The 13,261-nt window shown below is 36.5% G+C and overlaps 1 non-coding gene across 1 annotated transcript; it reads left to right on the top strand.

Moving 5' to 3' along the window:
* Positions 1-4,067: 4,067 nt before the first annotated feature.
* LOC145625843 (small nucleolar RNA R71) lies at positions 4,068-4,174 on the top strand. Its single transcript, XR_014110742.1, has one exon. It is a non-coding gene; the product is annotated as a small nucleolar RNA R71 (small nucleolar RNA).
* The last annotated feature ends 9,087 nt before the right edge of the window (positions 4,175-13,261 follow it).

The raw sequence follows: 13,261 nt of genomic DNA, 5'->3' as shown, positions 1-13,261 counted from the left end.
CCTTGGTCTCCTAATTCAAAGGTATAGGAGGGAAGACCCTTCTCGAATTTGGTTAAGGCCGGGTTAGGCAAGGTGAAGGCGTTATCTTTCCTACCCGACTCCCTATGAATTACCCACCAAGTCTCATCCCCTATCACATTTATCCAGTTAAGGCCTCCTAAGTAGGGTGCGTCCATTAGGGTTGGTCCAGCCACCTTACCATCATCATTAGGGGTCCAACTAAGGTATTTGACCGCGATGTGGGTTACTAACCCACCAAAGTAAATTGGGACCCTAGACCTACCCGATTCGGCCGCATTGGCCACCCTCTGAAAGTGTTGGGCCATCCTATGAACTATGTTAAGCTTGTCACTCTTAGGAATCATGTATGATCCCAATAGTTCTAGTTCATCTCTCCTCACATTAGCCGGTTCATGCCTCCCAAAGATGGTGAGGCCAACAAACCGTTGCCAAAGTTTTGGCACAGGATGTTGAATCCAAGTGCCCTTGGCATGTTGGAGGTTTAAGTTAGGATTCCCTGTTAGAGCACGGTAGACAAAAGTGATATTGTCTTGGGGTGGTTCAATTGGTAAATCGGCTTTCAATTCAAACAATTTACCAAAATCCTTCAAAGACAATCTAATATCTTTATTAAACAAACGAAATTGAACATGAGAGATTAGAGCATTTGATTTTATGACGTTAAAACTAGAAATGAATTCTAAAGTCAAATAATCATATGTATCATAATGTAATTGGAACAAACCACTCATGCCAATTCCCTTGAACAATTTCTCAACATACTTATCAATTCCTAGTCTAGAAAGCGTGGGGTGATGAATAAAACGGGTAGGAATTACCTGCCGCGTGACGAGGTTGAGCATCCTTTGCCTTTGCTCTTGGGTGGTGATGACCACCTTCTCCCACCCCGGAATTTGCAGCTCCGGGTCAATGGTAGGTGCTTGTTGCCTCGATCCTTCACCCCGAACAGTCCTAGACCTCTTGAAAGCCATTTTAGAGTGAAAATAGTAGGAATTGAAGCTTTCTCTCTCTTAGGGTTTGAGAAGAAATTGAGAGAAAGTGTTGAAAATTTAATGTAGATTGTAGAAGAATATGAGAGGAGTTGGAAAATTTAAGAATTTGTAAGTTTGGATGGAAGAATTGGAAGAGATCTTGGATTGAAGTGTGAGTTGAGGGTTTGAAAATGGAGGTTTTTAGAGAGAGAAAGTGAATGAAGAAGATGAAATAAGGAGAAAATGAGGAAAGAAAGAGGAGAAAAGAAAATAAAGAGGGACGGCCTGAAGGCGCGCCCGATCGGGCGAGCCTCGCCCGATCGGGCGAAGGTGCGAATCTCCATAATATAAGTTGCGCGCCCGATCGGGCTAGCTCCGCCCGATCGGGCGCGAACGCAAGAGCAAATTTCGCCCTTTGCTCGCCCGATCGGGCTAGAGTCGCCCGATATTTCTTTTCTTCTTACTCGATGAGCGCCTGATCAGGCGACCTCGCCCGATCTGGCGAAAATAGTCCTTGTTTCCAGGTCTCTTCTTGCGCCCGATCGGGCAGCAGCGCCCGATCGGGCGAATAAAAAGCTGAAATCTGGGTTGATTGCGCGCCCGATCGGGCATATTTGCCCGATCGGGCGAATTTTGCTCCGATTTTTACCTCACTTGCGCGCCCGATCGGGCGAGCCTAGCCCGATCGGGCCCGTACCAAGCACTAGGGTTTCTCCGATTTTGTTTCTTCTTCAAAATTTCTCTAAGTCTTTATACCTGTCAAATTCATACCTGTACAACGACACTTAAAACTGGTGAAATATCACTCTCCTCAGCTCTCTAAAATAAAAATAAAAAATGGGAGAAAAGAAGAACTAATCTAGAAAGCATAAAATACGGGTTGCCTCCCGCAAAGCGCTGGTTTATATAGGTCCCGCACGACCTTCTTACCAAGTACAATTCCTAGGACCCTTTACCTAACGCTTGATCGGGTGGTTTCCCACCCGGTCTAGTGATGTTTAGGCTACGATGCGGCTTCCTGACATAACCTGTGGGACGCCAAGTTGCCTTATCTGGTGGATCCTCCTTGACTTGGGATGGGGGATCTTCAATGCGGCGCACTAAAAACCCCTCTTCGATCGAATGTTGCTTCAAATTGTCATTGCGTTCAACACTTGCAACTCGATCTGGCAAAACACTTACCGTAGGCTCGACTCGCACAACATGCTCAATCGGTTCCACTTGTTCATCCTCGAAACCAAGACCAACATTGTAGAGTGCTCTTTCTATTGCATCGACTTCCTTCTGCCATTTGTCTATCTCATCTGAAAAGGATGCAACACAAGATACCGCCTCCAAGGGATCTTTTTCAAGAGCTTGGGGCTTGTTAGAATAATTGACAACCACGTTAACACTGAAACATTTCTCCTCAGTCATGGAGCTTTTGGGGGTATTATTCAGATTAAAAACCACTTTATCGTCCCCTACTGATAGTGTTAACTTACCACTTCTAACATTTATGATTGCTCCTGCAATGTTAAGGAATGGTCTACCCAGAATAATTGGGGTTTGCATATCCTCAGCCATATCAAGGACAACAAAATCTACAGGTATATAAAATTTACCTACTCTAACGGGAACATCCTCTAAAACACCTAGGGGGTATTTGAAAGAACGGTCGGCCATTTGCAGAGTTATATTGGTAGCTTTTAATTTACCCATATTCAACTTAGAACACACAGATAATGGCATGACGCTAACACTAGCACCCAAATCACATAATGCATTATCAATCAGAAGGTGACCAATATGACAAGGGATAGAAAAACTACCCGGATCTTTTAATTTAGGTGGAGACTTATTTTGAAGTACGGCACTACACTCTGCAGTGAAAGCTACTGTCTCTACCTCACTAATAGACCTTTTTCTCGTCAAAATTTCTTTCATAAATTTTGCATATGAGGGGATTTGTGTGATCAGTTCAGTAAAGGGAACTGTTACCTTCAAATCTTTAACCACCTCCAGGAACTTACCAAACTGCTTATCCAAGTTTGTCTTCAATTGACGATTGGGGAAAGGAAGTTTGATAATTGGCTTTTGAGCATTCTTCTCTTTGTCTGGAGTAGCCACCTTCTCCGGAGTTTTTCCCTGCAATGTAGAATTAGATATGTTAGTATTATCCTCTAGCCCTGCAGGGCTAGCAACTACATTGTTTGGTTTAATGGAATCAAGATTAGCATTATTTAATAAAATAGGTTCATCAACTATGGGCATAGAGGGCCCTTCATAGTTTGAACCACTCCTTAGAGTAATTGCAAATGCTTGATCCGTAAACCTAGTCGGTTGTGCTGGCAAGGCTCCCTGTTGGCGTGCTTGTAGAGTAGCGGAGAGTTGCGCAATTTGATTATCTACAATTTTGTTATGTGCTAGAATTTGATCAATTGTCGCATCTCTGCTCTCCATGTGCTTTTTCATATTGACCAACATTGCTCTAATTTCCCCCAAAGAAGGGTATGAAGATGAGGGGGGTTGTTGTGGTTGATTCTTCTGGCTAGCATTGGGATGATAGTACTTCTGCTGTTGTTGTTGTGGCACCTGTGGTTCTTGCGGTGGTGGATTTTGAACATTAGTGCTCCGGTAGGAAAGGTATGGATGATTCCGATACCCAGGATTGTAAGTGTTGGAGTATGGGTTATTCTGCCTATAGGCTTGAAAGGCATTAACTTGCTCCACGGAACTCCTGCAATCCTGCTCCCAATGACCTACAATACCACAATTTTCACAGAAAGCCTCATTAGAATTATTATTAATCGCAGAAACATTGGCTACGTTAGCAGTGCTCAGATTATCTAATTTTGACAAATAGAGGTCAGTTGAGCTTGCAAAAATGATACAGAGTCGACACTATGTTTCCCCTTGTTAGCAAATCCTCTGGGATTCCCATATTGGGAATTGTGTATCGCCATATCTTCAATAACCTGACCTGCATCATCAACATTAAGATTCATAAATCTCCCACTAGCTGCAGAGTCTAATATTATTCTGGAGGAATTTCCAATGCCGTTATAAAAGGCTTGGATTAACTGCCATTGTGCTAAATTGTGGTGAGGGCATTCTCTTTGTAAGTCCTTGAACCTCTCCCAAGCCTCATATAAAGACTCATCGGCTTCTTGGGCGAAGTTCTGAATCGCACTTCGTAGTACTGCTGTTCTCTCTGCAGGATAATATTTGTTATAAAAATTCAAAACAAGAGTTTCCCAGTCAGTTATACCAAGTGTAGTTCTACTTAAGCCATTAAGCCACAATTTAGCTTTTCCGGTTAAAGAGAAGGGAAAGAGAATCTCCCTGATTTGGTCTTGAGTGACCCCGGCTTGCCTTATGGTGTTGCAATATTGACAATAGACAGCAATGTGAAGATTCGGGTCTTCACCCTTGGCTCCACTGAATTGCTTCCTCTCTATCATCGTTATAAATTGGGGTTTAATTTCAAATTGAACCCCATCAAGAGCCGGAGGGGGGGTGAGATGTGGGAAATCCGCAAGCTTTGGTTGTGAATAATCACTAAGCTTCTTTGGAGCCGCCATCTCTGATTCTGTGTCTGATGATGTCTCTGAATTGCTAGAATCAGTCGGAGGATCGCGGTGATTGTTGTTGGTATCACCAGAATCCGCCAGAATTTGCTTGTAGAAGTTTTTCTGTCTATGGAAGGAACGTTCGATCTCAGGATCAAATGGGATATAACCTGATCTGGAACACCTGGGCATAAACAAAAACTAGAAGCAAATATGAGAATTGTCCCAGAGAACTAACACTCTCTGAGACAAAAGAGAAATAATCTAGACTACAAAAACAATCAGAAATAAAAATAAAACCGTTTCCCCGGCAACGGCGCCAAATTTTGACAGGGTAAAGTCGTATCCCCTAATCAAAAATAATTACCTAAATCACTAACTAAAGTAGATAGGGAAGTAGGGTCGATCTCCACAGGAAAACAAGTCTTTTTACTCCTAATTAAATATTATAATCTAAATTATTTAAGTAACCAATATTAAAGTTGAATAAGAAACTAAACTAAAAAGAGTAGGAAAAGGGAGAAAATAATATATAAAGGATCTAGGGCATAGGTTCACCAATAAATAATACTCCGGGGTAAAATAGGGTAATCAATCATTGACATTGCATGGATAACAAGATTAACAGGCTCTTGCAATTTATTAATCAACATAGATCTAACAGGCTCTCGCAATTTACTAGATCTAAGTTCTTATTGAAAATAGCCTTTAATATCAAATTAACATCTGCTCGATTCATCAATTTAATATTGCTATACTTTTACAAGCCGCAATTGTAAAACACTAAAACAATCCAATAAGAAATTATCATGCAATACCAACAATCAATAATAGTCAATCATCAATGCATCAATTAACCAGATTGTAAAGGGCTCTCGCTACTTATTACAATCACACAATTAATTTATCGGTATTAAATCTCATCTCTCGAATCTTGACTTAACCATTTATAAATTAACTTGCCTATTGAAACTAGACCTAAACATTAATTCTCATCTCTCGATTCTTGAATCAATATTGTCAAACTCATGCATAAAAGATAGGCCTAATCTAGTCACAGAGCATTAATTCAATCAATAGGAAATTAATCTAGCATTGATAATCAACAACAATAATTTACCCCTTCATATTATTTATTAGATCCCCATAAACCCTAGAAATTAAACTACTCACACATATTAAAAACTAAACTAATCAAAATAATAGAATAAATCATGATCAAAGGAATAAAATAAATAACTAAGATTAAGGGAAGAGAAATCGTTACCAAATAATCTGGAATTAATCAAAGAAATAATAACAAAGGTTTAGAGAGAGAGTTTAGAGAGAGAGAGAAAGTTTTTTAGTGAAAAGATTAAGAGAAGAAGAAGAGATAGAAGATGCTCTAAATTAATCGTCCTAAAAACGTACTTAAACTAAAACAAAAACAACTCCTAATTAGAAACTAATTGCTCGACAAAAAACGCTTCTCCAGAAACACGCGCCCGATCGGGCTAGAGGCCGCCCGATCTGGCGCGCCTTTTTTTCCTCGCATGCTCTTCTCACTGCACCGCCCGATCGTGCTAAGCCTCGCACGATCGGGCGCGCCTCGACTTGCTGCGCATCCTTCCCTTGCACGCATCCGCCCGATCGGGCGTATGCTTGCCCGATCGGGTCCGGTCTTCTTCTTCGAGGCTTGGACTTCGATTGGGCTAGATTTCTCGGCCTAATCTATATTTCCTCTCGGGTCTCGAATACATGGTCCAATTGCCTCGTGATCCAAATAACCGAGCCCTTAATCACCGGCTCGATAACTCTAGCCGGCCTTGGGCTCCAAAAGTGGTCGTGTTCCTCTGATGCTCGTAGTCGCTTCATAAAAATCCGGGGAAAATGCTCCAAAGGTGCAATTCCCTGCAAAACTTAACCAAAACTACGAAAACACTAGAAAACACATATTAGTAATAAAAGTGGCCCTAAAGGGCCAAAAACACTACTAATTATAACAAAGGGACGGGGGTAAAACACTATATAAAATAGACATATCATTGGTCGGGTTTAGTATTTAATCTCGAGAGTGCTTAAAAAATCGTATTTTATTAAATTCATACTTTTGAACGGTCCATGGATTAGTCTTGATGTTTGGTAAAAGCATAGTTTTAATTTCAGCCCAACTTATTTTAAGTCCAAACCTTTTGTTTTATTATTTATTTTTTGCCCAAACCCTTTATTTATTTTTATTTAATTATTTTCTTATTTTAGCCCGAATAATAAAATCCAGAAAAAGCCCGAAATTATCAATCGGTACTTAAAAAGCCGAAAGAAATTAGGGTTAAAAATGAATTTAGACGGAAAAATGGACTGGAAGTTCCCGCGCCACGGCAGACTGCCACCGTGTCATGGGAATCCTTCCCGTCTGACGGTGGGACTTCCTGTGACACGGGAGGTCTGCCGTGACACGGGACATTCTGTGTCCTTTCCGCGTAAACCCTTAACGCATTTTTCATCCCGTTTTCTGAAAATTTTTCGCGTCACTCCAAAAGTGTACCGTGTCACGGGAATGTGTACCGTCTGACGGTAGAGCTTCCCGTGTCATGGTACAGTCTGACCGTGTCACGGGATACTTTTTTAGGGTTTTTATCATTTTAGGGTTCCGTGTGCTCCCTCAGCACATTTTCCCTATAAATACCCCCTCATTTCTGATATACGGGGCATCGAGTAATTCGATTATTTTATTTTCTCTCTTCTATGCTTTAGCCTAAACACTAGCCTACCCTTTTCACTTCAAAATTCCTTCTTCAAGCACTCAAAGGAGTCCATATTTTACTCGATGTTTTGTCCTTAAGCCAAGGCGTGAAAGGTAGAACTGTTTGAGGGTTTGGCCCCAAAATCAACTTTACTTTATTTAATTTAATTTAATCATCGTTTTATTTATTTCCTTGAAGTTACTAACTCGTTTATTATTTTGTAGTTGCAAACAAATAGAATCAAAGTAAGGATCATGCTCCTTTTATTTCTATTATTTTTCTAACGATTTTATGTTGTTGGAATTGTGATTAATTTGGTTTTAATATTAATGTTATTCTATTTATGATCACCATATTGCATGTTAAAGGGAATATGTAATTGAAAATCACGACTAATAAGATAATTTGGACAACCGGTTTAGGATCCTTTTAATCTTATTATTAATTGAAGTGATCACAATATTTTAGAATTATGTGTGCATTAATATTAAACCAATTTAGTTAAATAATAGTTTGGAGCGAATTGAATTATTGTTTATATGCCTTTGAGATCACAGGAATGCTTTTCACTATAAGAATCGAGTAGAGGCCAATACGGGCGAATGTGACTCCATGACTCACTTCGTACCATCATCCCCGATCCTCCTTTCGTGGTTCCATATGGAGTTAGTAATCTCATGGATTATGAATGGGGTGTAACCTTCACGGGTCAATCGTTGTTGCCTTCGTTGTCCCTTATTTGTGGTTGCCTTTTTATGATCCGTGAACGGTTTACAAGTTCCTTAAAAACTTGTTGGCGGCTCCCTACTTTCCTTGTCCCTAATCGTATTATGTCAATTCCTACTTCCTATGAGTGCCAAGCATATTCACCACATGCTTTTTACGTAGGCGCACTTCGAGCGACGCCTACAGATGTTATATAGAGTTTTAGTTTGGAAGGTCGGTTCGGGTTCTAGAGTTCAGATTCTAGAGGATTCTTGGGTTTCAGGTGGGCCGGTTCAATTTAAGGACCAGCCATCGGAGGCGGCTATGTCGTCTCTTGTTTCTTCTCTATTTGATCCGCGTTCTTACGCGTGGGATACTTTGGTTGTTCACAACTTGTTTGATTCTCATTCTGCGATGAGGATTCTGTCTTTAGATCATCCAAAGCGTCTGATGGACGATTTTGTTTATTGGAAATTCACTTGGGACTGTGTATTTTCTACAAAATCAGCTTATGCCCTTCAATGCCAGTCTAGTATTTCTCTGGGTTCAGGTTGTCAGCTATCTCCTTCTTGGTGGCGAAAATTTTGGAGGTTACCTATTCTGCCTCGTTGGAAATGTTTTGGTTGGAAGTTGTTGCAGGACGCTCTTCCGCTGTCCGCACTCCTATCTTCTCGTGGTTATCCAGTTGATCCGATTTGTGCTTTTTGCCACTCTGAATTGGAGGTGGCGGCACACACTTTCAGGGACTGTCTTTCTGTTCGTCCGTTGTAGGACTCGGGGCTGTTAGGGGTTCCTTGGGTGTTTTCTCAGCCTTCACCTTTTGGGGTTTGGTTGGCTGATTCTATTTCTCGTTATTCTTCGGCTGGTTCTAAAAACAAGGTTATGGCTTTATTTGCTATTCTCTAGGCTATTTGGCTTACTAGGAACCAACTAAGGTTCAGGCAAGCAGTCTGGTCGCCTGGTACAATTGAGAGCATGGATAAGGAATGGTATTATCGGTGTGTTCAGGCTCAAGAGCTGAAGAACTTTTTGATTCATTCTCGTTCGGCTGTTGGTTCGGGTTTGTCGGCTCTCTAGTGGCTTTGCTTGTAGAGGTTACCTAATGTTTGCCCAAGCATGCTTGATTGTGGATATGGGGCTTGGGATAGTTCTACCTATAGAGTAGGGGCAGGCTGGGTTATTCGTGACCTTTGCTCATTGAAGGTCCTAGGTGGTGGGAGTCGGGCTTTTATGGCGAGTTCTGCTTTATATTATGAGTTACAGGCCTGTTTATGGGGAGTTTAATTTGCACTGCGCAAGGGTTTCTTGAAGATCCGGATTCATACGGATTGTGCTGCTGTCATTTCGTTTCTCTCGTCTCGAGGGTCTTTAGGCATTTCAGTTTGGTGGCTCATTCAAGACTTACGTGACGTCATTCATTCCCTGTTGATGTGTCAGATTTGGAAAGTTCATCGGGTTTGGGTTTCACCAGTGGTTGGCTGGGTGTGGTCGTCATAGGCAATTGCTATATTTTTAGTATTTTTTTTCTTAGCTCTTTTGTCAAAAAAAAAAAAAAAAAAAAAAAAAAAAAAAAAAAAAAAACATATAATTACTCTTATGAAGCAAACATAAGGGTTGGGGGAGGAGGCTGGGAGTAATAATTTAGTGAAAAAAGAAGAATTTCTATTGGATTTATCAATCAAAGCACAAGGTAAAATTATGAGAAGTGAATAAAAATTTAATTTGAGATGATTTAAACTAGAACTCACACGGCTATATTTATCGTAATTAATAAGTCAAAGTATTGTTGGTGAATAGTGTCAATTGTCTAAATGTATCTACTAAAAAAATGCAGAAAGTACATCTATAAATATAACTAAAGTAATTACCGCTGATGTCATTACTTTCCACATGTCAACTTCTTGTAAAAAAATTTCCCTCCAAAACTAATAATGACATCATTAATTTTTTTTTTCAACATAAATAAAATTTGACAATGCTAAATTAATTATATATTTTTCTAATAGATTTTATATTTGAATTGACTAATTATGCAATTTCCATTGGAGAATTAAAGGAAGATCGGACTATTTCATTTTCTTATAGACATTACGGATTATCTTTTTCTCCTACTCCATATATTTTATATAGATTATATGAATTGGGGTGTCCACTCTTTATTAATTTATCAATTTATTAGATTTTTCTTATATTATTTCTACTACGTACATATTACACACAAATAATCTAAAAAATATTGTTAAAATCGTAAATTATTGTTAAACTCGTGCATCGCACGAGCCTAATCTAGTGTACGATGATAATAATGTCAAAATGTGTCAATTATATAGAACATAGAAGGTAGTACCACTTATATATTTTGTATTAATATTAATGATAAATTTTGGTTCATGTTTTTAAAATTTGACAATGAAAAGGTATTAAATTAATCTATTATGGGGCGGAAGATGTAATTCTTCATACCCTTTATAATACACAAAATTTACTCAGATTTCCTCTATCCATATATGTTAGCCCAATTTAATTTATAACAGGACTTACAATATGTCTGTATGTAAATATCTTCAACTACATTGATGCAAAAATTATAAAATATACTATGATTTTAAAAACTGTCATTGAAGCGAATCTTAGAAGATCTCATATAATTACTCTGCAGATTGTTTCGTATATATTCCGTTTCTAAACAATGGATAATTAATATAAATTTTCATGATACAAGTATCATTTATAGTTTTTTTTTTTTTTTTTTTTTTTTTTTTTTTTTTTTTTTTGAAAACCGAACAAAAGAGGTTAAATTAGGGCATGTTCTGATTTACTGAACAGAGCTGAATTGAACTGAACTAAACTAAACTGAAATAAATTGTTTAAAAAAGAAGGAAATTAGGAACTGAATTGAACAAATTGGAGCTAAACTAAATTAAAATTGAGCTGAATAGAACAAACCATTAATGCATTAACTTATATGCCAAATTTGCCCACTTACAAATTGGGGAATGATACACATACATTGAATGTATGTGGTCCCAACATACATTACCAATTAAAAATTGACAACACATCATTAGCTAAAAAAATGAGAGGGAAAAGTTTTTAGTTTTTGGCGCCATTTACCATAAAAAGGCGGGACAAATTTCATTGGCGCCAAATACTCTTTGTTGTTACTAAAAAAATATTTTAGGTTACTAAAATATACAATTTTGTTACTGAGAAAATGACATCCTAGTCAACGTCATTAATGAAGAGAGAGGTTTATTATAAGAATCGAATAATACTTTATTTAACGGTATTTAACAAACTACAGATCAAAAAATTATTATAAAAAAACCAATGGAATTATATTTTAAAGATCTTTTTATAGACATCCATATCGATATATTTTCAAAAAAATTATAAATTTGGACATTTTTAACCTTACTATGTTTGTTAATTTTTTTAAAGAAGTGTCAGTAATTTGTCATTATTGTTACTACAAAAATTTCAAACATACCAAAAAGTACATATTATATTTTTATTACGTATAAGGAACTATATAAAATTAAATAGGTGTTAGCTACAATTATACAATTATCAAGTACGTGTTGTACGGATTAAGTCATACATTGGAGGGTTTTATTCATTTCTTGAAGGTTTTTAATCAAATAATTGGAAGTTAACATGAAATTACAAAAGCTAAGGTTACACACCAATTTTTATCGCTTATTGCTAAATACTCTCGTGTGTTTATAACTTATCTTTTTTATTTTCAAAGTTTTATAGTAGTATTATTTTAGTAACAACAACATTTTTTTAGTAACAAACCACATGTTTTAATACCTATAGGTTAGTATAATCAATAAGGGAAGAACCCATTATTCATGCTATTTATTAAAAAACATACAAACATATCATAATGTACAAATTATAGTATTTAATTAATGACATTTAAGGATTATTTTATGTTTAAAACTATTTGATTTTTCATAGTGTTGTTACTAAAATAATGGTTTATATATATATTTTTTAAAAATCTATAACACATACACGACTACAAATTAAGATACTAAATAAAAGGGAAAAAATTATTTAATAATGTGGGAATATATGTCCCTTACTTGATTCAATTCACTTATTATTCAACTTCATATCTTATGAGCAGTGTGAGAACATTTAAATTCTAAAAATGTTAGCTTACCTATAATTAAGCTCCTCTTGATATGATGTTAATTGCATCTAAACTTTTCCCTTGTGTGATTTAATGATTAAACTCTTATTAATAGATGAGAGTATATCCTCTTACATGTTTATTTACATATTTACCGTTAATTGCACTTTATAAGGGTAATTTAGATAATTTATCTACCAAAAGCATACCAAATATAGTATGGGTCAAGTAGTGTGACATTTCCATTTTAGAAATGTTAGTCAAGTAAATAGAAACATAGGAAGTATAAGATATGTCGTATATGAATAAGGACTATATACAAATGAAGACTTTTCAGTTAAATCTTTTATATAGAATGAAATACAAGCCACCCATTATCTTTTCAAATGAACTTGTCATATTGTGATGCTAGTAATAAGGATTTGAAAAGAAATATTACATTTTATACTCTGTAATATAGAAAGTTCCTTTGACAAGTAAACAGTTTTTAAGTGTTGAAGGTGATTGTCCAACAAAATTTATAGTGTTTATTTAATTTCATTTTTTGCTCATGTATGACATCTTACAATAAATAATTATTTCAATTGACAAAAACTTGTCATTGCTAAATAATCCATATTGTTTACAACTAATTTCATGAATTAGCATCCCTTATGACTAGAAATACAAGTTATATATTCTACATTTTTCCTCTAACATATATACGGTTACTAATTAATGTACAAACCTATTGAACAAATTAAGAAAAATAATTATTTACTTGATTACCTTTACTTTTTCACCATGATTTTTTATTACTTTTCATTGATGGTGTCACATTATCTAATTCTCAAAAGACTTGATAGGTGGACCTTTTTCCTCAAAACATGAATTTATTTTAAACAAATACAATTATATAAGGTCAACGCCACTCTAATATTATAAATTCCTTTTTTGTAACCTTTGGAAGTTATAATTACCAAAAAATAAATTAAAAAAAAATTAAAAAAAAAAATTACACAAGATCGCTATAAAGTTAACAATAAAAAAAAATCCTAAAGGGAAAAATTATGCGCTTTTAAGAAATTATGTAACTTGGAAACAATATGTGCTTACCAAATGTAGTTTCCTGTGTTACTAAAAATTACATTATGAATGGTTGTGTCC

Source organism: Chenopodium album, chromosome 3, assembly GCF_948465745.1.
Source record: "Chenopodium album chromosome 3, dcCheAlbu1.1, whole genome shotgun sequence".
Classification (NCBI taxonomy): Eukaryota; Viridiplantae; Streptophyta; class Magnoliopsida; order Caryophyllales; family Amaranthaceae; genus Chenopodium; species Chenopodium album.
This window is presented reverse-complemented; position numbering and strand designations above follow the sequence as displayed.